Genomic DNA, 19,227 nt, shown 5'->3' with positions numbered 1-19,227 from the left:
TAAAATCAAGGGCATGTCTCCCACCACAGGTTTCACTGACTGTGAAGGGTCATCTAGAAATGTTTTGCCTTTTCATACCTGAAGACTTGGTTATTCTCTCCTTCCCTGAACTGGAATGGAAAGCAAGGAGATAGGGGTGAGAACAAGCACTCCTAAGCAAAGGAAACAAGGCACCCAGCACATAACCCATCACCAGGAGAATAAAACCTGGGCTACACTACACAGTTAGGCCCATCGACAGCATTTTAGGTTGTCCTAATTACCTCACGGTGCACACTGCAGCCTTGTCCCATCTAGGGAAGTGCCCGGCTACACCCACATAGTAACTCCAGCTCCTCAAGAGGCACGGGGATTACGTTGGGGTCGTTAGGACAGCACAGTGTCTGTGTAGACACTGCCTTATTCCCAGGGGCTGCTGGCTGTCTTGCCTATTTCATGGCTTCCGGCTGGCTCCCTTCCTGGCTGCCCTCTGCTCCCTGATCCCAGCGGGGCTGCACCTGCCTGGCTCCTCGCGGGGCTGCTGCACCAAAGCTCCCGGGTCCCAGCGCAGGGAGCCGAGAAGCCTGGGCACTTGGCCCCCGCCCCCACTCCTGGCTGGGAGCAGGCAGGCAAGAAGCCCAGGTGGCCGGCTCCCACTCCAGGGAGGAGGTGGGGAGTCAAGAGCCCAGGGGGCAGCTGGGCTCCCAGGGGGCAGCTGGGTGGAGTGAAGAGCCCCGTTTCCCAGCCTCCCCGCGCTGCCCCTCTTCATTCGGTGGAAGCACTCCTGGTGAAGACACACTCCGCCGACAGAAGGAGGGGAGTGGGGACAAGCTCAAATTAAGCTTCCGCTTCCTCCATCACGATCACGAGAGCAACGGAAAGAAAACTCAAGAGGAACAAGCCTCCTCTGCTTTCATGCGCCCCATCACAACCCTCCCTGCTTCGTTTTCTGCCTGCATTTCCTTTTGAAACTGCAACGGCTGCTCCAGAAAACAATCATGTCTCTGAATTCACAGCAACATCCTGAGGATGATAAAAGTATGAAGGAATTCATGGACCTTTATCACATAATTAATAATAATTATTATTAATAATAATTAATACATTATTCTTTGTATTTCAAGATTAATCGCTCCGTTTTGCAGATTCAGCTCCACATTGATTCTTGTTGCTCTTTGCAATGTATCTATCTATCTAGGCAACAGTATTTGCTGTTGTTTCAGCTGGAGCACTCAGCGTGTTACGTTTTTCTGACAATCTGTGTCTCAAAAATTCTAGCCAATATGCCTGGAAGTTCCAAGAACGATCAAATTATGAAGGAATTCGAGGTCCTTTTTTATATTACCATTTATCAGTAGTTATTATTTGTAAAGCAAAGATTAATCTTTCGTTTTTTTAGATCCAGCTCTACGCTGATTCTTGTTGCTATTTGCCATGTCTCTGTAGCTATCTAGCTATAAAGGCAACCGGTTTTTGCTCTTGTTTCTTTGTATTTGTACACTGCAACTTTACAGCCCAAGCCGCATGACCCTGATTAATGTGACACGGGCCAGCCGTGGGTGATTCATTGCACTGTAGACGTATCCTAACGTTATGTCTGCACAGCGATTAAAACACCCAGGGCACCTGTCTCAGAGCCCGGGGCAGCTGACTCAGGCTTCTGGGGCTGGGGCTGCAGGGCTATAAAATGGCAGTGGAGACAGATGGGCTTGAGCCCAACCTCTGAGGCCCCACGAGGGGGGAGGGTTTCCAAACCCAGGCTTCAGCAGGAACACCAGTATCTGCACCCCACTTTTGAGCCCCACAGCTTGAGCTCCAGGAGCCCACGTCAGGTGACCCAGGCCAGCCCTGCTGCCATCTTTATCCTGGGAGAGAGGGACTCTACGGGGACGTCTCCATTGCAGTGTCAGCCCAGGGGTGGCAGGCTGTGCTCAAAGCAGCACCCTGGAAGCCCCATAGTCACCACTCTCATAGAATTAAGGTAGGATTTGTACAGAGTCGGCCTGGCGAGCTATCATTGTAAAAGTCGTGATCTGTTGAAGGCTAATACCTGGGTGGATGGTGTGTGCTAGCCGTGTCTGGGAAGTGGTGGAGTTTTGCTCTGGGTGCGTTACTGAAATATGTGATGAGGCTGGGAAATGGCCACCGCCAGCCTTTCCGGTGTGACGCTGGAGAAGCCAGACTCGCTGCTGGCCCAGTAAAGGTATCCACGCTCCCAAGGACGCTCCCAGGAACCGTGTACAATGCAGACTCCTCCGAGACAGCCCGGAGACAATGGACACTGCTTGACTCACAACGTTGCAGAGGAACTTCCTAGCAAGTTGGAAGAAAATATGAAAGAGGGGAAGAGACGTCATGACTTGGCCTCTCTCCCCCACAACTCAACATCTGGCAACACTTCTGGAGGACAAAGACTGAACTGAAATAATTCAGAGATCAGAAGAGAATAATAATAATCCATTCAAATCAAAGTCCCCAAACAGACTAGTATTGGTTTCTCAGCAGAAAACTTTCCAGTTGGGGGATTTTGTTTTCCCAGTCAGACCTTGCCAAGGGGAGCAGAGAGAAAATCTTTGAGTTGCCTCCTTCAGAACAGCTTGGCCTAGACACGCTAGCTGTGGGTCACTGTCGTGGCCTTGCTGAGGACAGGGGCATTTTAATAATTTGGGGAGGTCCCAGGGTGTTTGGGGGAGATTATGAGGCTGTTACCTTTTGAGATAAAAGCTAAGAAATACAGAAGTAGACAATTCTTTCATACATCTGGGCTTTAGACATATTTCATTTAAAGCAGAGGGTCTAACATGCTGTGAGAAAGTGGAAATGTTGGAAGCTCAAATAATTCAGTTTTTTCTATGTCTTGTGCGTGTGTAAATGGCACAACACGTTAATTTATAAGCACATCGTTCTTAACTTCGTTAAATATTATGTGGTGTATTAACTATATCAAGGGGGTTGTACAATACAATGACTTTTCCATGCGTTGCCCAAAACATATTTTTAATATTATTTAAATGCACCAAACTCCTTGAACATAAAGTTGTTTATTTCATTCCTGTGAAGTGTGTTGGTAGCTCAGTTAATTGAGTTTATTGTCACTCTGTGTGTGTGTGAGGTACAACACAATCATTTAGTGATGCTGAAAACGTTCCCTTCTCCCTCCGGAACTGCCTGGGAATCACCTTCCCTTTGTAGATTAATCTGCTCCTGTGTCTGTATGAGGAAAATATGGTTTCTATGAAAAAAACTCATTGTTTATGTAAAAGGACTGACACCAAAGGGCCACACTATGGGGATAGAACACCATGAATAAGACCAGGAGGACTTGTGGCACGTTAGAAACTAACAAATTTATTGGAGCATAAGCTTTCGTGAGCTACAGCTCACTTCATCAGATGCATGCAGTGGAAAAAACAGTGGGGAGACTCCTATACACAGAGAACATGAAACAATGGGGGTTACCCTACACACTGTAACGAGAGTGATCAGGTAAGGTGAGCTATTAGCAGGAGGAGAGCCGGGTGGGGTGGGGGAAACCTTTTGTAGTGATCATTGGAATTAATTTGCAAACTGGATACAGTTAACTTAGGCTTGACTAGAGACTGGGAGTGGATGGGTCATTACACAAAGCAAAACTATTTCCTCATGTTTATTTCCCGCCCCCACTGTTCTCACATGTTCTTGTCAACTGCTGGCAATGGCCTACCTTGATTACCACTGGAAATCCGAGAAAAAAGACGAGAGCAGAGTGGTTTCTAGACACCCTCCCATCCATCTAACACACACACAGAGACTTTTCTAAGGCATTAACTTTTCCTTCCCCTTTATGATGATTCTTTAATGCATCTGGAAATACCAATTCCTAGAGGCCCCTTTCACAGAGCAAACAACCACAGAGCAACGAGAAAGCTGGGGGCTGCCAGGTTGTTGAGGGCAAGTCTTGAAAGGGATGCACAAACAATCCAGCTGGATCCCCGGCAGCCAGATGTGGGGATTAGCTGCCACAGCTGTGGCTGCTGCTCTGAGGGGAGCGGTATAAACTATCTGCCTGTGGATGCAGCCCACCAGCTGGTTCTCCTGGGGCAGATGGTGAGTGGTTGGGCAGGGAAGCTGCACCGGCTGGGGTCTGGAATATGAACAGGGGTCTAAGGAACCTGCCTTCAGAGCGGGTGGAGGATGCGGAGGCCATGGAGTCTCAGCATCACAGTCATCAGGAGTCCAAGCTGCTTGGGGGTGAGCTTGTGGGCAATGGCCCAACTGGATTGTTTCCGCATCCCTTTCGCCACGTCCCTTGTGATCCACCAGGGCTTGCAGCACCATGGAAGAGTACCCCTTGCGGTTTATGTGCTGGCTGCCCCGCTGATCCGGGGCCAAGAGAGGGATATGCGTTATGTCTATCGCCCTGCCGCAGTCAGGGAACCCCAGCGCATTAAAGCCATCCACAATGGTCTGCACATTTCCCAAAGTCACGACCCTTGATAGCAGCTGGTCAATGATTGCGTTGGCTACTTGGATCACAGCAGCCCCCCAGTAGATTTCCCCACTCCAAACTGATTCCCGACTGACCGGTAGCTGTCGGGCGTTGCAAGCTTCCGCAGGGCTATGGCCACTCGCTTCCCAACTGTGAGGGCGGCTCTCATTTGGTGTCTTTGCGCTTCAGGGCAGGGGACAGCAAGTCGCAAAGCTCCATGAAAGTGGCCCTTACGCATACAAAAGTTTCTCAGCCACTGGGAATCATCCCACACCTGCAACACGATGCGGCCCCAGCAGTCTGTGCTTGTTTCCTGGGCCCAGAATCGGCGTGCCACGGCACGAACCTGGCCCAGCGCCACCATGATCTCCCAATTGCCACATGCTGTGCCCTCTTTGTCCATGTCCTCATCAGTACAGTAATCGCACCATCGTCACTTCCTCGCCCGGTTTTGCAGGGACTGCACATACTGCTGGATAATGCGCGAGGTATTTACAACGGTCAAAACTGCAGCGGAGATCTGAGCGGGCTCCATGGCGCCTGCACGGGTAATCCTGGAAAACGGGCGCGAAATGCAGGAGAGCAGAGTGGCAGGGGAAGAAGTGCTGTTTGGTTCGTGGTAGCTGAACAAAGGCGGGAAATGGTTGTCTTCCGTGGCTTTCACGGAGGCGGGAGCCCAGGACAGACAACCCAGAGAAGCGCGGAAGCGTGGCACGGGCCGGAGAGCAGAGTTGGCGGTGGAAGCGTTCGATGAGGACGAGAAAGAGTAGACAGTAGAGATTACATCGGAAGGGGAGAGGAAATGAGAGGCGGATTCATAGTTGCAGGAGAGGAAGCGGTGCGCCGTCTGCTGAAAGCAGGATGGCGTCTGCATGCCAAAAAGGCGTGAAACGATTGTCCGCCAGAGCTTCCCGATGACACGCACCAGAAACACCCGCAAGAATGGTTTTGCCCCATCGTGCACTGGGAGCGTCACCCAGAATTCCTATGGGCGGCGGGGACTGCGGGAACTGTGGGATGGTGACCCACGGTGCACCGCTCCGACGTTCGATGCTCGCCTCGGTACTGTGGATGCACTCTGCCGAATTCACGCGCTTTAGTGGGGACACCGAAGCCTGAATGTCTAAAACAGCTCCCGAAATTTCGAATCAAATAATTTTGAACTAATTTCGTACTGTAGACGTCCCCTTAGAAAAGTCTCTGGGTGTGTGTTAGATGGATGGGGAGGTGTCGAGAAACCACTCAGCTCTAGTCCCTTTTCCACGATTTCCTTTAGAAAATCTGAAGCAGGGAGCAAGAAGAGTTGCCCTCTCTGAGGCTTGAACTCAGGACCTTCAGATTATGAGACTGATGCGCTGCCCGCTGCGCTAAGAAGGCTTGGAAGAGCTTTGGGCTCGGTGCTTATAGGACCCTCCTCCAGCAGTGACGGAGCCTGGCATGTGCGGGAAGAAGCGGGGAGCTCTGGTGCCCACAGACCTGTCCTGGCAGCTTTCTCTGCAGCAAAGAAATCAATTCTCCCTGCCCCTGAGCAACCCACCCGGAGCTAGTGCCAGCATGGGTGGGGGGTCCCAAGCTTTGCACCAACGTCCACATTTTAGACCTTCCTCTCATGGCACTTCCCATGTGAATGAGGACAAGCAAGCTGGGGAAGCTCCACGGGGTGATAGAAACCAGGGCTGCAGGGAAGGCTTGAACTCACAACCCCAGCAATATTGCCCTTTGCACTAACCACGTGCACCACTGCAGGGGCTCCTTGGACAGCGTGGGGAAGTCGGCCGTGATCGGTCTCTGTGGTTCCCACCTTTGCCTGGTAATTGAAAGGCTGCCGGTTCAAACCTCACTCAAGCTGTGGCTTTCCAGCAATGAGACTCCAGTCCAATTTAGCAGGAAGAAAATCTCCTCTATTCTCGTCTAGCCCCATTTGACTCCTTCGGCCCGTCTCCTTCCTCTCCCCCGTCAGTCTCTTTCCTTCCCCATTGGGGCCATGCAGAGGGGAGCCCCAGGCAGTCTCTGTCTCTGAGAGTCTGTATCCCATAAGGGGGGGAGGGGTCGCTGTAAAGCATTGATAATGGGTGGGGGAGGGGGGTGCGTGGTTAGGGGGAGAAAGGCTGGAGAACTGACAGTGGGGCCCAGAGAGATTCCCCCACAGACTGGGGAGATCCCCGGCTGCCCACCATCACCCAGCTGTGGGAAGGACAACTTGGGATTGCTTGGGGAAGCCACCTTTAAAAACACGAGAGTACCATGCTAGTTACATTTTCATAAGACCAAAGCCTCCTCAAACCCAGTGTCACAGTCACTGGGACGACTTTGCCCTGATATTTTACCGGCCGCAGCCACAAAGCGAGTCGAATTACGGCTCCCGTTCGGCGTCAAGGCCCACAGACGAACCCGGAGGCTTTTCCTCCTCAGGTCCTGCCGTCATTTCATGGCTGGCCTGTTCCGAGATTCGTCGCTGGGCAAAGCAACGTCAGGCCCTGAACCTGGGCGAGCCCAGAGCAGAGGCTGCGTTCATTTGGCCCTGCAAAACCCAACACGCCGACACGTGGATTAGCACCCATGCTCCTCCACCGCAGGGGCGGCGCCTTCTCTGGGCCCGGGGTGCCCATGCTCCAGCGACATAAGAGCACGGGGGCCTGGCTCCACCAAAGTCCGGGGCCCGGTGTCTCCCCCAGCCCCGCCTGCCGCCCCCGGGCCATTTAAAAGGGCCCGGGGACCCCCACCGCCATCACCGGCTGCACAAGGGGGCTGAGGCGGCTTCCTGCCCACCCTCGCTCCGCGTGGCGTGCCGGTCTCCGAAGCGGCTGGCGCGTCCCTGCAGCCCCGGGGGTGGGGGGATCTCCACACGCTGCCACCGCCCCGAGGGCCGACTCGGCCATCTGTGGGAATGGAGCTGCTGGGGTGGTGTCTGCGGGCAGCGGTGGGCAGAGACCCCCCCACCTAGGGGCTGCTGCCAGAGGGGGGTGTGGGTCGCTTTTGGGAGATGCCCGAGGTCAGAGCTGCACCCCTCACTCTCTCCCGCACCTCAAGGCCCACCCCAACCCCCTGCACCCAAACTCCCTCCCAGAGTCCGCCCCCTGCACTCCCTCCTGCACCCTACCCCCATGCCCCAGCCCAGAGCCCACACCCCACACCCAAACTTCCTCCCAGAGCCTGCACCCTGCACCCCCCCCGCACCCCAAACCCCGATCCCAACCCAGACCCCGCACCCAAACTTCCTCCCACAGGCCTCCCCCCGCACCTGCTCTCGCACCCCAACCCTCTTCCCCAGCCCAGAGCCCACCCCCTGCACCTTAAACTCCCTCCCAGAGCCCGACCTGCACCCTCTCCTGCACCCCAACCCCCTCCCCCAGCCCAGAGCCCACCCCCTGCACCTTAAACTCCCTCCCAGAGCCTGCACCTTGCACCCTCTCCTGCACCCCAACCCCTCCCCCAGCCCAGAGCCCACACCTGAACTCCCTCCCAGAACCTGGCCACCCCACCCATTCCTGCACCCAACGCCCTGCCCCAGCCAAGACCCCACACCTGCACCCAAACTGCCTCCCAGAGCCCGACATGCACCCTCTCCTGCACCCCAACCCCCGACCCCAACCCAGAGCCCACACCCAAACTCCCTCCCAGAGCCCAACCCCTCTCCCTCTCCCTCCCACACCCAAACTCCCTCCCAGAGACTAAAGGCAGATGTTGGGGGGGGGGAATGGGGGGCAGGACTTGGTCCCATTCTGGAAACCACCAAAAATTGTAGAAATCTGCCTCCCTTGTCCAGCCCAACCTTCTGCGGGTGTCCCTCAGCCCCCACCCATGCAGGGTCTGAAGCTTGCATTGCTTAAATTCCAGGACGCTGGGGGATTTCAGCTCCCCTTTGTCCAGCGGGAACCTTCACCCCAGTCCCAACCACATTCTTGTCCATGGGATGACTGTCGGGGGGCTGGGCCCCTCTTTGTCTTTTCTCTCTCTAGGACAGGCCAGGGTGCCTACACCTGGAGCATCTGAGCACCCAGGACATTCGGTGGAGCTGCCCTTCCCCTTCCCCTTCTGTGGTCCCATCTGTCATTGACTCCAGCCTGTTTCCTATCCATCGTCAGCACCATCCCAAGCCAGCTGCACTCGCCTCAAAAAGACAGTGTCCCCTGGTGGGTGTAAATCACTGACCTCTCTCCTCTCTGAGCACTGACTGCCCCTCCGTCTCCTTGCCCCTCAGTCTGGGCAGAGGGGACCTTTCCCTCCAGGGCTGGAGGATTCCCCCTTCTCATCCGCCATTGTCCCAAGCCGCCCCTTGGGGGGGAATCTTAAAAGTATCAAGGTGACTTAGGAGCAGAAACCCACACAGACCTTCTGTGCAATGGGCACCTGCCCCGCACTGAGCAGGACTGAAACTCCTGCAGGGAGACTGCTGGGCCACATCCCCTCTGGGCCTGAGCAAAGCAGCAGGGTGAAAAGAGAACTTGGAGATGCTGGGGATCGAACCCAGGGCCTCATACATGCGAAGCATGTGCTCTACCACTGAGCTACATCCCCACATGGAGGCTGTTGGGGATGGGTTACACTCAGAGCCCTCCTGTTTCCAGAGCTTCCAGGGGCCTAACGGCAGCATGGGGGACACATTCCCTGCTCTGAGGGCCAAACCCTCTGTCCTGGAGGTTGCTGGTTCTTAGGGGTCACTTTGCAGCAGGGCCAGTTTCTCTATGTGGGGGAGAGAGAGGGCCTGCCCGGGACTCAGGGTGCAGAGATACACTCGGCCCTCTCCCCTCCATTGACTGGCTGGAGCTGCCACCCCCTGCTGAAAGGGAACGGCACTGGGGGGCGCTGTGAGTCGCTCAACACCTCACCCCGGTGGAAGAAGTGGGCGGGGGGGCTCCAGGTGTTTCTCGGATCTGCTATTTCCACCTGCCTGTAAAGTCCAGCTTTCCCCAGCACATTCACTGCAGTGCACTCGGGTCACTGTTTCCATGGCTGACAGCAAAGAATCGCTCCCAGTTTCCCTTCTCTCTGCAGCACGATTAGCCTGTGTCGGTGGTTAATGAGGTGGATCTAGTTGTCGATGGTTATTCATTCCCCACCTGGACAATTCACACAGTCCCTTTCCTGCTCAAATCCCCAGCACCTCACTGGTCCCGGTAACAGGGGTTGGGTTTTCCCTGAGGCCCTGAGATTCTCAGCGTCCTTTTTTCCCTCCACCTGGAGTGAACTCAGCTTTTCCCCATCCCAGACACTCCATGAAATAACAACAGCAGCATAAAGAAAGCGGGGAGGGAACATCTCCCGGCCAGGGCTGGAGGTGCCCAGGGCCCCCTGCTTCTCCATTGTTTCCATCGCAGAAGAGGAGGGTTCCTTGGAATTTGACACCCTGCTTTGCACAAGGGACAGAGAAAGATCTTGACGTTCCTGTGTCTGTGCAAAGAAAATTGTCCTTCTGTGTGAAAGAGAGGCAGGAAATGGCCCCACGGGGGGATAATATCCTCAGGATTAAGAGCAAAGGACTCAGGCTGAGAACTGATTTAACTCCACTCATCTCATTTAACTCCACTCATTAAGAAATTGTCTTCCAGGGAGAGATTGCAAACTTGTGACATTAATCCAGACTCGGGGGGTTCGGGCTGCTCTAACTCTTGGAAAAAACATGAACTTGATTCCAAGAAGGGAGAGAGGAGAAGCCTCAAGCTGCCTTTGGTCCAAGGCTGGTGTCTCCTGGACAGTGGGAAACATCCCTCACTGCTGCCAGGGGATAGGTGGCAACTGGTGACATCCCAGGGTTGGGATGAAAGGGGAATGTTGCATGGACTTTATCATACATGCTCCATCCTCCTTCTCAGAGCCCACAGGAGAGAATCTAGGGAAGGGCGAGCCATTTCTCAGCTGCATTCTCAGGAGAAGTCGGTAGCTGTCCCTGAACAGACACCCAGGAGAGTAACCACGGCGGTTCTGCAGAGACATCTGGTTGCCAGAGGATCCAGCTAGGAGAGGGAGCACTGGGGGATCTGCGGTTTTTGCAGGGGGGAGAAGGGCCAGACCAGTGGGGCTGTCTCAGGAGTCACAGTTGGCTTTGCCAGTGGGGAGGCTGTAGGTCACACGTTGCGGGTAAGGTGGGGCATTAGGGACTCCAGGATGTGAGGGAGTTTAAAATGGAACTGCACAAAAAACTTCCCCCTTTGCTCCCTACTTTGGCCTGTCCCCTTTTCATGAAAATCTCCATCCCTAACCCGGCTCTAGAAACCCCCTCTCTCCCTTGGGTATTTTCACATTCTTCCTTTTTTCATTGTCTGTTTCAAATATTTTTGCCATCAAAATCATAGAATCATAGAATATCAGGGTTGGAAGGGACCTCAGGAGGTCATCTAGTCCAACCCCCTGCTCAAAGCAGGACCAATCCCCAATTAAATCATCCCAGCCAGGGCTTTGTCAAGCCTGACCTTAAAAACTTCTAAGGAAGGAGATTCTACCACCTCCCTAGGTAACGCATTCCAGTGTTTCACCACCCTCCTAGTGAAAAAGTTTTTCCTAATATCCAACCTAAACCTCCCCCACTGCAACTTGAGACCATTACTCCTTGTCCTGTCATCTTCTACCACTGAGAATAGTCTAGAACCATCCTCTCTGGAACCACCTCTCAGGTAGTTGAAAGCAGCTATCAAATCCCCCCTCATTCTTCTCTTCTGCAGACTAAACAATCCCAGTTCCCTCAGCCTCTCCTCGTAAGTCATGTGTTCCAGTCCCCTAATCATTTTTGTTGCCCTTCGCTGGACTCTCTCCAATTTATCCACATCCTTCTTGTAGTGTGGGGCCCAAAACTGGACACAGTACTCCAGATGAGGCCTCACCAATGTCGAATAGAGGGGAACGATCACGTCCCTCGATCTGCTCGCTATGCCCCTACTTATACACCCCAAAATGCCATTAGCCTTCTTGGCAACAAGGGCACACTGTTGACTCATATCCAGCTTCTCGTCCACTGTAACCCCTAGGTCCTTTTCCGCAGAACTGCTGCCTAGCCATTCGGTCCCTAGTCTGTAGCGGTGCATTGGGTTCTTCCGTCCTAAGTGCAGGACCCTGCACTTATCCTTATTGAACCTCATCAGGTTTCTTTTGGCCCAATCCTCCAATTTGTCTAGGTCCCTCTGTATCCTATCTCTGCCCTCCAACGTATCTACCACTCCTCCCAGTTTAGTATCATCCGCAAATTTGCTGAGAGTGCAATCCACACCATCCTCCAGATCATTTATGAAGATATTGAACAAAACCGGCCCCAGGACCGACCCCTGGGGCACTCCACTTGACACCGGCTGCCAACTAGACATGGAGCCATTGATCACTACTCGTTGAGCCCGACAATCTAGCCAGCTTTCTACCCACCTTATAGTCCATTCATCCAGCCCATACTTCTTTAACTTGCTGACAAGAATACTGTGGGAGACCGTGTCAAAAGCTTTGCTAAAGTCAAGAAACAATACATCCACTGCTTTCCCTTCATCCACAGAATCAGTAATCTCATCATAGAAGGCGATTAGATTAGTCAGGCATGACCTTCCCCTGGTGAATCCATGCTGACTGTTCCTGATCACTTTACTCTCGTGTAAGTGCTTCAGGATTGATTCCTTGAGGACCTGCTCCATGATTTTTCCGGGGACTGAGGTGAGGCTGACTGGCCTGTAGTTCCCAGGATCCTCCTTCTTCCCTTTTTTAAAGATTGGCACTACATTAGCCTTTTTCCAGTCATCCGGGACTTCCCCCGTTCGCCACGAGTTTTCAAAGATAATGGCCAATGGCTCTGCAATCACAGCCGCCAATTCCTTTAGCACTCTCGGATGCAACTCGTCCGGTCCCATGGACTTGTGCACGTCCAGCTTTTCTAAATAGTCCCTAACCACCTCTTTCTCCACTGAGGGCTGGCCATCTACTCCCCATGTTGTGATGCCCAGGGCAGCAGTCTGGGAGCTGTCCTTGTTCGTGAAGACAGAGGCAAAAAAAGCACTGAGCACATTAGCTTTTTCCACATCCTCTGTCACTAGGTTGCCTCCCTCATTCAGTAAGGGGCCCACACTTTCCTTGGCTTTCTTCTTGTTGCCAACATACCTGAAGAAACCCTTCTTGTTACTCGTGACATCTCTTGCTAGCTGCAGCTCCAGGTGCAATTTGGCCCTCCTGATTTCATTCCTACATGCCCGAGCAATATTTTTATACTCTTCCCTGGTCATATGTCCAACCTTCCACTTCTTGTAAGCTTCTTTTTTATGTTTAAGATCTGCTAGGATCAAGTACATTTAAAATGAGAAAAACAATCAAGCAACACATCTGCATCTCCTGCACCAGGCATGGTGTCATGTCTGACTTTTTCTCCTGAAAAGTCCAGGCAGGCAGCGTCACCCCACTGCACACCAGGCCCGGGGCTTGCACCCAGCAGTTCTCGGGGCTGCGGGGCAGAACTGAGCTTCACTGGCAGCAGCGAGGGGGGACGGGTGGGATGGAGCTGTCTGCGGAATATTTTAATCCTTATCTATTTTTCGGAGGATGAAATCAATGCAGCTTCCACTTCTCCGTCTCTCCCCAGGAAATAACGTGTCTGTGCAAGGCACCCAAACCTTTTCACAAGAAGAAGCGAAATGAAACGGCCACACGATGGCATCAGAACCTAAGACATGAGAAGCCACGTTCTTTTTCAATGTGCATTGAAGCTAAAAAGGGAGGTGTTTTCTCTTTGACTCCTAGCCCCCCCCCCACTCTAATCCACTCGACACCCCTTTCCTCCCACAGCCAGGAATAGAACCCAGGAGTCATGACTATTAGCCCCCCTACTCTAGCCCCCTAGACCCTTCTCCCTGGGACAAAGGAGAAGCTCTGCGACCCTGTACTGTCCCCGCACCTCCCTGCTTGTGCGGCACTTGAAACCCAATGGGGTTTCCTTGGGCAGTTTTGAATCTTGCTCCCAGGAAGGGGGTGAGTTTAGGTGCAGGTTCCAAATAGTGCAATGAACCAGCCAGCAGGGGCAGGAGGTATCGGTGTAGGAGCTATTGAAATAATCTTAGCAACGTACGTCAGGGAAACCGTTATTAATGAAGTGTCGATAAAAGGTCAGAATGGGATCGTGTCAGTGTCACAGTGGAGGGCTCTGTGATGGTTTTCAATTTGTCATCCAACCCTAGCCACCGCCTAGCACATGTTTGAACCTCTTCTTCTCTTACCGTTACTCGTTATCAGAGAAGGGGAGAGAGAGAAACATAGAAACAGAGACCTAGTGACTGAAGGAAACATTTCTTTGCTCTTTGCTTGGCTCTGTCAGTTATTTGGGTACAAACTCACCCCCCACCCACTGTCTCTGCTGGGCCCCATGGGCAGGAAGAGCTCAGCTGTCAATGGGACTTGGGGAGCTCGGGACATTACTGTGAGTTGCTTGAATGTTTAGGTGAAAATCTCCTAAACATGGAAACAAGCTCAAGGCTGCTGGAACTCATCTTGCATCTGAGGCTGTTGAAGCTATAAGGCAGAGTACTAAGTATAACATTTAAACTTATGTTTGACCTCAGAGAATTAAACAAATGTGTCTGTGAAAAGAGGGGAGTCGAATTCAATCCCTTGTCCCCATCAATGTGCAAACCAGGAACCTGTTGCTTTGCATTCCTGACGTTGTGTCGCCATCATGTGGCCATTCTGTCTCAGGCCCTTGAATTAAAAAATTGTTTTTTTTTCATAGAAACCATGTTTTCCTCGTAGAGACAAAGGAGTAGATTAATCTACAAAGGGAAGGTGATTCCAAGGCAGTTCTGGAGGGAGAAGGGAACGTTTTCAGCATCACTAAGAGAGAGAAAATAAACCTATTAATTTCAGCTACAGACACACTTCACAGCATGAAATACACAATTTTATGCTCAATGAGTTGTGTTCATTTAAGTAATATGAAAAATACGCCTTGGGCAGTGCGTGAAAACCTCATGGCATCGAACAACCCACTTGATATAGTTAATGTACGACATGATATTTAAAGAAGTTAAGAACGCTGGGCTTATAAATTAACGTGCTGTGCCTTTTACACACGCACGAGACACAGCAGAAACGGAATTAGGTGAGCTACTAAAATTTCCACTTTCTCACAGCATTTTAGTTCTCAAGGTTGTTTTAATTTGCTTATTTTTTTGGAGCTAGAAATGGGGAAAGAGAACATTGAAGTCAGTGGAATTACCTCAGTGAGGGATTAGTCTCATTATTTGTCAATAACAAGAGCCTTTGTTAACACAGAGTTAACTTTGACTGTGAATATCTCTTACCCTTCCAGAAACTGAGTTCAGTAAAACTCAAACTCTGGAAGAACAGGGAATACAGAGCGACGGTACATGCCCAGATAACCTTAACTCTGCCCTCTAGAAGAGAATCCCTGATCGCATATGAGAACAAAGAAAGGTTTGGGGACAAATTACAGCTACTCCCCAAGAGTTTGTTTCTTCTGCAATTAATTGATTCTGGCCCCATCAGTTGATCTTGGCCTGGTGTCTGGCCGTGGAATTTACTGTTTCCTATTTTTATCCCAGGGTATTTAAAGACGAAACTGCTTTACAAAAGTTCCTTTATTTTAGGTGATACAAACAGGCCACTTCCCCACCTATTTCAAGGAGATGGAATTTTCCCAACCCACAGGGAACGTAAAATAACATGCTCAAGATCACACATTCCTTAGGAGAAAATGAAGGGAGAAAAAAACAAAAACAAACCCACCAAATCATTCCTGTTTCTACCCAAGCGATCAGTGAGACCAGAAAGTGACGCTGTGCAAGTAACGATCTGGTCCTACACTGACTCTGCAGTCACTTAGAGGCAGCCACAACCAGCTCTGTGGTTGGTAACCTTACAGAGACTCTGCGGGTGATCATGAGCTCGAAGCACGTTCCCTTTCAACAGCTGCCATTGGAAGGCATCTGACAGTCACAAGGAACAACGATCTGTGTTAAAGGAAGGTGGCCATTTATTCGAGCCCCAATTTCTATTGTGTGCACAAAGAGAGGATCGAATGTGTAACAGGTAGTTTGGTAAATCGTGGTTATTTTATTTTTGGAGCAGACTCCTGTCCACCTCCAGTAGAGTTCTCAGTCCCAATGGCAACTTACTTACCGAATGTAACACAAACTAGTCCATTCCTCCCAAGGGGATGTGGTTCTTGTTCTTCCACACAATGGAGACCAAGGACCTGCAAATGTGCCTTCATGTGTCTTTGTTTCATTGGTGAAAACATAAACTAGACACTCAGAGGAGTGGAACTGATTTCAGCTGAGGGACCTCTTTGCTAGGTTTCTATGCATTTGCACAGGAAAACACCTAGTGTTTCCATTCATCCCTGTTCAGTGGAACTCCCAAACATAATGGGGATGGATAGGCCCTTATTTTTGTTAAGGGAACAGGCTTGTAAGGGGGCACTTGGATTTGAACCAAGGACCACTTGAGCTGCAGTCAAACACTCGACCACTGAGCTACACCCCCATGGCATTGGCATAGGCAAGTCAGTGATCTTAAGGATTTTGAAGGACAGGCCCTGCCTCAGAGAGCTCCTCTTCCACTCCCAGACCATGGGTGGTTTTAAAAATGGGGTCTGATTAAACTTTATCTATACATGTAGACCCCACAGCTTGCCCACCCACCAACACAGCTTCTCCCACTGACATACCTACCCTCTCTCGGGGAGGTGGATTAACTACACGGACGGGACAGCTCTCTCCCATCCCCTTAGAGCATCTTCATTAGTTATGAATAAGTAGGAAATAACTGACTGAATGGACAGTAACCAATTTATCAAATATTGCTGAGCCTGCATTCAATATGGGTAACCGGTTGTCACAGAGTGTGGGGGAGTCAGGGCCCTGCACCCCTCTTCCTGGGATTCACCGAGACTCTCAGCCAGCCAGTAAAACAGGTTTATTGGACAATAGGAACACAGTCTAAAACAAAGCTTGTGGGTATAACCAGAACCCCTCAGTCAAGTCCTTCTGGGGGGCAGGGAGCTTAGACCCCAGCCCTGGGGTTCCCTGCGTTCGACCACCCAGCCCCAAACTGAAAACAACCCCCCCTCCCCCAGTCTCACTCCTCCTTCCCCCAGCTCCTCCTCCAGCCTTTGTCCAGTTTCCCAGGCAAAGGTGTCACCTGGGTCCAACCCCCTCCCAGCTCAGGTGACAGGCTCAGGGCTCCTCACTCAAGTGCAGTCATCCCCTGCTCTCCCACCCCCCGTGCAGACAGTCCCAGCAGAACTAGACGCCATTCCCCAGTCAATCCACCCCACTCCCTGCTGCGTCACACTGGTCATATTGGGCTGCATTAGGAGAAGCATTGAAAGCAGATCAGCAGTAACCAATTTATCAAATGTTGCTGAGCCTGCATTCAATATGGGTAACTGGTCATATCGGGCTGCATTAGGAGGAGCGTTGCCAGCAGATGGAGGGCAGTGATTATTCCCCTCTATTCGGCACTGGTGAGGCCACATCTGGAGCATTGCGCCCAGTTTTCAGGGCCCCCTCCCGCTACAGAAACAAGTTGGAGAGAGTCCAGGGGAGGGCAACAAAAATGATGAGGGGACTGGAACACATGACTTATGAGGAGAGGCTGAGGGAACTGGGGTTATTTAGTCTACGGAAGAGAAGAATGAGGGGGGGATTTGATAGCTGCTTTCAACTACTTGAAAGGGGGTTCCAAAGAGGATGGAGCTCGGCTGTTCTCAGGGGTACCAGATGACAGAATAAAGAGTGATGGTCTCAAGCTGCAGTGGTGGAGGTCTAGGTTGGATATTAGGAAACACTATTTCCCTAGGAGGGTGGTGAAGACTGGAATGGGTTCCCTGGGGAGATGGTGGAATCTCCTTCCTTAGATGTGTATAAGGCAGTGTGGACTGTTAGATTGAGACTGCTATCCCTCTGCCCAACTAGGGGTGTTTCTTTCACACTGCTTCTAAAAATACAATCAATGCATTTTGTTGATACCTAAATCTGGGATCAAGATGAAACATTGTGATTGTAAGTCAGTGAGAAAATCTCTGCTGAGTTCGACAGAAGGAAGGTTTTCTCATCAGGTTCTAGCACACGATAAAAGTTCTGAAGGTTCTTCGAGCTTCCAGACACATGGGCCAGAATTTTCAGAAGGTCTCAACCCCACCCCTAGAGCCAGATTTTCAGGTGAACTCAGCTCCCATTTGGGCAATAAACATTTTGGCCAGATTTTCAGAAAGGCTCAACACACTGAGGGCTGAGCTATTTTGAAAACAAAAGGTGGTAGAAGTTGTAGGTGCTGGTTGCTTGGCCGTCTGGCCCACCATGCAGGAGTTTGAGGTTCAACATTACTTTCTCAGAATGGTAGCAACCATCTTTTATTCCCTTAAAAAGGGAGCAGGGAGACGACATATAAAAATCGGTTGTGCTTTAGAAAGTCTCCAGAAGTTGAAAGAGATCTGCCATCTCCGCCTCCCTGGAAAGTTCACAACAAGTTAAAGAAAACTAAGATTGATAAGTGGATTGACTAACAGTGACAGGCTGGCCAAGTGGTCTAAAGTGTCAAACTGAAGCCTGTGTCTTTCCGTCATTTGTGTTCTGGGCTCCATATGAAGGTGGGTGTTCAAATCCCCTTCCCGACACAATCATTGCCTTCTACCTGAGAAATAGCCTCATTTCAACCTCTCCTGTAACATTACAACACCAACTGCTTCGCATTTCTATGATAGAAGTTGGAGAGAATTCAAAAGTGGTGCATTCAGGGCACCTAGTTGAGGTCACGGGTGGTCTAGTTATAAGCTAAGGTTGTTCAGTCCTGTCTGGGAGGGTAAGCTCTGGAGAACACGGATCATCTGGAGATTTCTGAGGGGAAGCAGGAACAGCTGATCCAGCCGGCGGAGGACAGCCATCTAGGATCCTAAGGAGATATTTTGGCATCTAGGGACTGAGAAGTAAATCTCAGAACAGAGAGCTGAGGTGGTGCTGATGACTATTTCCTGCGGCTAAGGCTAAATGGAAGTGTGTACATCTAGGAACAAGCAATGTCAGCCACGTATACAGCAACAGCGGGATCTCAACTAGGAGTCGAAAGGTCATTTTACCTCTGTATTTGTTGTGCCCACTTCATCCAGTTCTGAGGTCCCCAGTTCAAGAAGGAGGATGAAACATTTGAGAGGAGAAAGAAGAGCCATGAGAAGGATGAAAGGCTTAAAAACCCCGCCTTGCTGTGATAGTCACGAAGAGCTCAGAAAAGATTTAGGGGATGACGATCTCACTCCCTAAGTACCTACATGGGGAACAATACTTACTAACAGGCTCTTCAATCTAACAAGACAAATGTATAATGTGAGCCAATGGCTGGAAGTGAAGCTAGACACATTCAGATTGGAAATAAGGCGTGCTTTCTGACAGGGAAGGCAATTAACCATTGAAAATCTTACCCAGAGTCCTGGTGGATTCTCCATTCCTGGAAATTTTCAAATCAAAAGTGGATCTATTTTTTTAAACGGATCTGTTCTAGTTGAAAAGGAATTCTTCGGGGGCAGGTTTCGGGCCCGTGCTAGACAGGAGGTCAGACTGGGTGTTTACGAAGACCCCTTGCGGTTTTAAAATATGGGAAACAAACCCTTAAATGACAAACGCTTTATTCTGTGAACCAAAAGGAAGCGCTTCCCCTGGCTCTTTTTCTCATTTTGTAAACAGGGGCTTGGAATGTCAACTCTCAGTGAAGCTTTGCCTTTAAACTGAATTAGGTGAATTTTCCAGCTCTTGATCCTCTGAGTCCAAGGAAGAATCCCTGAAAAGCAGGTGAGGTTTCAGTTCAGAATT

At 51.0% G+C, this 19,227-nt stretch overlaps 1 protein-coding gene and 3 non-coding genes across 4 annotated transcripts in view; all 4 read right to left on the bottom strand.

The window, feature by feature from the left end:
- The window catches only part of LOC141978952 (uncharacterized), a 189,967-nt gene that overhangs the window by 95,714 nt on the left and 75,026 nt on the right, over positions 1-19,227 (bottom strand). The window lies entirely within an intron of this gene.
- Positions 5,752-5,824, bottom strand: TRNAM-CAU (transfer RNA methionine (anticodon CAU)). Its single transcript has one exon. It is a non-coding gene; the product is annotated as a tRNA-Met (tRNA).
- TRNAA-CGC (transfer RNA alanine (anticodon CGC)) lies at positions 8,894-8,965 on the bottom strand. Its single transcript has one exon. It is a non-coding gene; the product is annotated as a tRNA-Ala (tRNA).
- Positions 15,836-15,907, bottom strand: TRNAC-GCA (transfer RNA cysteine (anticodon GCA)). The gene has a single exon. It is a non-coding gene; the product is annotated as a tRNA-Cys (tRNA).

This window comes from Natator depressus, chromosome 28, assembly GCF_965152275.1.
Source record: "Natator depressus isolate rNatDep1 chromosome 28, rNatDep2.hap1, whole genome shotgun sequence".
Lineage (NCBI taxonomy): Eukaryota > Metazoa > Chordata > Testudines > Cheloniidae > Natator > Natator depressus.
Note: the sequence above shows the minus strand (reverse complement) of the source record. Positions and strands in the feature narration are given on the sequence as shown.